Below are 6,259 nucleotides of genomic sequence, written 5' to 3'. Positions count from 1 at the left end.
ATCAGGGACAGAATACAGGACTGGATGATCCATAGGTCTTACCCAGTTAGACAGTTCCTATGACAAGCAGAATATTGCACCCAGGTCAACTCAAATGCATTTAATTTAGTTTAATTACTCATTATTAAAGCTGGTCAACAATAAAAAATATATTTTTGTGGGAAATGTCATTTTTTTGTTTTCATAGAAACATTCCATAATATTGCTTTTGGATGAGGGGTGGGCAAAAAAATAAAACTTGACCCTGAAAAGTGTTTGGTTTTCAATAACCTTCTCTAGTAAAAATGCAAGTTTATGGTAAATATTTTTCTAGATTTGAAAAAAGATTTCTGATATTGAAAACTTTTCCCCAAAAATTACTCTGAAATGTTGCCTAATTCAGCTAAAATCTTACAGAATTAATTTTAATAGATCTGGTCGAAAACCGGGGGAGAGGATCAGAATCCTCTTACTCCCTTAAAACAATTCAAACTTTCTTTAAATAATTCATAGAAATTGAGATTTTTTTTAAATCTACCATTTTGTAAGGTTTTTAGAGAATTTTTTCTCCAATTTTGGTGGAGTTGGAATTAGATTAATAGATTCCAAGGCCAGAAGGGGCCATAGTGATGGTCTAGTCTGGCTTCCTGTATAACCCAGCCCAGAGAACATCCCCTAGAGCAGATCCTTTAGAAAAACATCCAATCTTGATTTGAAAGTTGTCAGTGATGGAATCTACAAAATAAGTAATTAATAATAAACTAAGTGAGACATTCAAAGGGGATTAATGGAGCTGGGTACTCCTCTCCTGTTGAAAGCCAATGGGATTTAGACACACAAATCCAGTAGGTTCCTTTGAATATTCCAGTTTATCTGGATAATGAGAGCATACAGTTACTTTGTAATAGATAAAACAATATGAATGGTAGAAACTCACCTTCCTCACGCCATAGACCATTCACTAGCTGATGATGATGAGACTCCACCAAGGGCAGGTTATTCGAGAATTGTCCTCTATAGCACCTTGTAGACTTTCCTCTGAATCAGGTGGTACTGGCCACTGTCAGGGACAGAATACTGGACTGGATGGTCAAAATGTCTGACCCAGTTAGACAGTTCCTATGATAAGCAGATGTTGTCAAATAAAATTGCGGTGAATGTTGCACCCACATCAACTCATGTGCATTTAATTTAGTTTTAATTACTCAGTATTAAAACTGGTCAAAAATGAAAATTATATTTTTGTGGGAAATGTCATTGTTTTGTTTTCATACAAACATAGTATAATATTGATTTTGGATGGGGGGTGGGCAAAAAAATGAAATTGGAGACTGAAAAGTGTTTGGTTTTCCATAACTTTCTGTAGTACCATGCCACTTTATCGTAAATATGTTCTAGTTTTGGGAAAAGATTTCTGATTTTGACAACTTTTCCCTAATAACCTGAATAAATATACAAAAAAGTTTTCCATCTCCAGGTTTTTATAAAAACAGAACCAAAAACAGCTTCCCCCCACGAACAAACAAAAACCTATAGAAAAATGAGTTCTAAATGATTTTTTTCCACACCAAAATTATTTTCAAGAACAAGCAATTTTTCTTTAAAAAGCTGTTTTGACAGGAAGATATTTTTGAGCATCTCCACTAATTATGAATTATCCTCCAAGTTGTAATTATTAACCTCATTGGATGGATGACAAACTGAGGAATGGAGCGGTGAAGTGACTGAACAAAGTCAGGGGAATAGTTGGGATCAGATCTCAGGACACCTTGACCCTTAGCTTTTTAATAATTAAGTAATTATCTGATAGTTGCACGTGATATAAGAGGCCCATTATATTATGTAAGACACAGTCTCCACCCCAAGGAGCTTACAGTAGAAAAGACAGGCAAAGGGTGGGAGGAGAAAGACAGCCCTAGGGAATGACTTTCCCAAGGTAACACAGCAGGTCAGCGGCAGGGCTAGGAATTGATGTCAGATCTCTGGAGTACAGTCCTGTGTGCCCTTAGTGTTTGCCTCACAATCTTTCCTCTAGATCCTGCTGCCTTGTTTTAATTGTGATTATTTTAGTTTCTGAAAACTCTCCAGGGAACTAGAGGGCAAGAAAATTAATTCTTGCCTCTGAGCCCTTGAGGGCTCCAGGGTGTGAGTCCGACAAACCCGTAGGAAACATACATGGATAAATCACCTTCCCGCAGCACCAACGTTTTTGACACACAGCTCATCTGCAGAGAGCACAGATCTCAGTGTATTTGCAGCAGCTCAGCCTCAGTATGGGGGGAACAGCCTCTCATAATACAGTGATAGGAGCATTAGATAGAGAGATAGATCGATAGAGGGGTGTGCATGGGGCTGGAGAGAGAGGGGTAACCAATTGCAGTCTGTAGATGGAGGAGAAAAGACATCTCAGTCTGGGAGGATTCCACACACACTGGCACCGTAAGTTTGCTCTTGCAATGAAATATATTTGTGAGTTACAAAGTGTGGCATTTTGTGAGTTACAAAGAGTGGCATTTTAAGGAAGAAATCGTAAGTGCCAATAGATTTTTTTTTCATATTTTTACTCTTACCTCAATTTGGGCATGGGAAACTCAGGCAGTCCAAAGCATTTACCTTAGGAAAGAGGGAGCAGAATATTTGTGCCTCAGTTTCATTCTATTGGGAGTGGGGGAATTGATCAAATTGACACACGTATATTTGAGAATGGATGGAGGGTTTACATTAAAATTGTCCAAAAATTGTAACAAACACTATTGACTTGTTGTTGCTTTTCTCTCTGTATACATTAGTTTCTTGTTATTTCTGTCTATCTGTCTGTTTATACTTTTCTCTCTATATTAGTTTGTTTATAATTTTCTATATACCTATTAGTTTGGGTTCATTCTGTTTTTCTCTCTCACTCTCTGTATCTTTTCTTACTTGTGTCTCTGTTAGTTCGTTGTTAGATCTATCAAACTATCTATCTATCTATCTAGCATCAGTTTGTGTCTAGTTCTCAGTTTATTGTTTCATTTGTCTATTAGATTGCTGCAAAGGTAGTTGAGTCAAGTGGGTTAGCAGTAGTGAGGACGAGGACCCTGGATTCAATCCCCAGCTCTGGAAAGGGAGTGGGGTCAAGTGGGTAAGAGTAGGAAGGACTGAGAGCCAGGACTCCTGAGTTTTAAATGTGGCTCTGGGAGGAAATTCAGTCCAGTGTGTAGAGGAGCCAGAACTGGGGGGGTTCTATTTCTGTCTCTCATAAAGACTGTGGGACTGGCACCCCTCATAACTTAAAGCTGAGTGGTTTGGGTACTCGTATGGACTGTGACAAACTCAGATTTAATCCCTCCCTCTGACTGATGAAGAGAAGGGATTTGAATTCCCAATTTACAGGAGGGTGCCTGAGCCGCCAGGCTATGGGCTGTTCTGAAATGAGACTGTCTCAGTCTCGCCTGTTGAAGCTGCTCCACTTTGTATCAATAATTAAATAGTCATTGGGGCAGGGACTTGAACTTGGCTCTACCAGACAGCAAGTACCACGCTGGAGAATCACTCTCACTTGCGTTCGCTGTCCCAATGACTCTCCATTGTCACTCGCAGCAATCATTCCTGTTGGCAATGGAGAGTCACTGGGACAGAGGCTGAGGGCAGTCTAATGTACACGCTAGAGGAGGGAACTATGAGTCATGACACCTCACTTTGTTCCCAGCTCTGGGAGGGAGCTGAGTCCAGTGAGTAAAGCCAGAACTCTTGGCCTGTATTTCCAGCTCCGGGAGGGGTGTTGGATTTAGTGGGTTAGAGCAGGGAGCGAAATGGGAGTCAGCACTCCTGGTTTCTCTTCCAAGCTCTGGGAGGGAGTTTAGCTGAGTGGATAGAGAAGCAGGAGGGGAGCCGGAACATTTGTCTCTTGCAATGAGGGTGGAAATTCAGCTAGAAGGGGGGCGAGACATCAGGACTCCTGAACTGTATTCCTAACTCGAGTTTAATGTATAATTATGCCTCGGTTTGGTCACCTCCATGCAAAATGCTGCTCCCATTTAGAGCAGTATAAATGGGGAATAATTCCATGCAATGCAGTGAAATTACCCCACATTCACAGCAGTGCACCTCACACCAAAATCAGGCCAGCCGGACACCCGATTCCCCTCGGTAAACGGAGGATAGTAACATTTATACAATATTACACAGAGTTTGCCCACCTCTGGGTGACAGAGATATACAAATACCTCAAAAGCAATTATTCCTAATTCTCCTCTCCATCACCCTGGTGTAAATTAGGAGTAACTGAACTGAAGTCCACTGAGCTGAGTCTACTTTCTCTCACCACAGTGTAAATCAGGAGTAAAGCCACTGGAGTCAATGAGACTGTTTTCTTGCTCCTCGTTCCCATATTATACCAATCTTCACAAGCTAAGCATCTGACTCAAGGAAATTCAGGTGGTTTTCACAAAAGGAGAGTTATTTTACTGATCTAATCCTGGCCCTTGCTCTTGTCCCTCCCTCTGCAACCATCACACGATATCCTGAGAAAGAAAATGTCCAACCGAACCACCCTGACGGAGTTCCTTCTCCTGGGATTCTCTGATGTTCGGGAGCTGCAGATTTGGCACTTTGTGGGGTTTCTAGTGATGTACTTGGCAGCCCTGGAGGGGAATCTTCTTATCTTCATGGCCATCGCCTTCGACCACCACCTTCACACCCCCATGTACTTCTTCCTGATGAATCTGTCCATCCTAGACGTTGGCTCCATCTCTGTCACTGTCCCCAAATCCATGGCCAACTCCCTCATGAACACCAGGTCCATTTCCTATGCTGGATGTGTTGCCCAAGTCTTTTTCCTCACCTTCTTCGTGACAGCGGATTTTTCCCTTCTCATTGTCATGGCGTATGACCAATATGTTGCCATCTGCCAACCACTGCACTATGACTCAATGATGAACAGCAGAGCTTGTGTCCAAATGGCAACTGGTGCCTGGATCAGTGGGATTCTCAATTCTGTGCTACACACCGGGAACACGTTTGCATTGACCTTTTGTTGAGGCAATATGGTGGATCAGTTCTTCTGTGAAATCCCCCATCTACTCAAGCTCACGTGCTCTGACTACTACCTGAGTGAAGTTAGGGTTCTTGCATTTAGTGTGTGTTTAGTCTTAGGCTGCTTTGTTTTTATGATTGTATCATATGTTCAGCTCTTCAAATCAGTGCTCAGAATTCCCTCTGAGCAGGGACGACATAAAGCCTTCTCCACCTGCCTTCCTCACCTCACTGTGGTCTCCTTGTTTGTTTGCACTGTGGCCTTTGCCTACCTGAAACCCACCTCCAGCTCCCCATCTGCTCTGGATCTTGTGGCAGCTGTTCTTTATTCCGTATTGCCACCAATCGTGAATCCAATTATCTACAGCATGAGGAACAAAGAGATCAAAGCTGCCCTGAGGAGACTGACTGGGTGTAGGTAATTCATCAAGAATTAATTTTCTGTCTTTCTCTAATTAAAGTTTGCTTATGTAATATCTTTAGCTATTCATTAATGTCAGTTATTTTCATAACCACACAGATTGCACACAAACACATCTGATTTTGACCTAGTTGTACCAATGCAAATCTAGATTAACTCCACTGATATCACTGCCGCTGGTGTGATTTACACCAGTAGAAAATCTGGTCCAGTTGTGGAGTAAATGGGTGTAAATTGTGTGCATGAGAGGAATCAGACTTTCATTCTGTGCCAAAACAATACCCGTTACACTGCTTGGCCACTAGCGCCTGTTCCATGGCCACTGAAAAGAATGATGGGAGTTTTCTTGCTTGTGTGTCTAAGTCAGGGAGTGGCTTCATTGGAACCAGAGGAGTCAGACTGGTGTAAGAATGGGGTAGGTGAGAAGACATTTGGGGTAGATCCTCAACACATCAGTGTAGTTCCATTGACTTTGGTGGCACAAAATCAAATTGCAGCATCTGTGGAGCTGACCTACTGCCTCCAATGGAGCTGTATATCCATTGCCACCGGCTGGGGACTGGGCCCATTGTCTTATAAACCACCATTCATGGCCTAACCACTAGGCGTGGGACAAGAGGCCAGACTGTGTTAGCTCACATGTACATTCGGGCATGTGGGAGATGGAGAGACTGGCTAGAAATTACAGGGACGTTTCTAACCACCAGCAGGGCGAGGTTCTGGAGCATCCTCCCAATAGCAGTTGTGGGGGGAAAAATGACTGAATTAGTTTGAAGAGAGATGGACAAATGTCTGAGTGGGACTGAATAACAAGGCTGCTTGTGCTGGTGACAGGAAGGGCTCAGG

General features: G+C 42.3%; 1 pseudogene; it reads left to right on the top strand.

Annotated features, from left to right (window-relative positions):
• The first annotated feature begins 4,493 nt into the window (after positions 1 to 4,493).
• LOC128848062 (olfactory receptor 14A16-like) lies at positions 4,494 to 5,414 on the top strand (annotated as a pseudogene).
• The last annotated feature ends 845 nt before the right edge of the window (positions 5,415 to 6,259 follow it).

Source organism: Malaclemys terrapin, chromosome 13 (assembly GCF_027887155.1).
Source record: "Malaclemys terrapin pileata isolate rMalTer1 chromosome 13, rMalTer1.hap1, whole genome shotgun sequence".
Taxonomy (NCBI): domain Eukaryota; kingdom Metazoa; phylum Chordata; order Testudines; family Emydidae; genus Malaclemys; species Malaclemys terrapin.
Note: the sequence above shows the minus strand (reverse complement) of the source record. Positions and strands in the feature narration are given on the sequence as shown.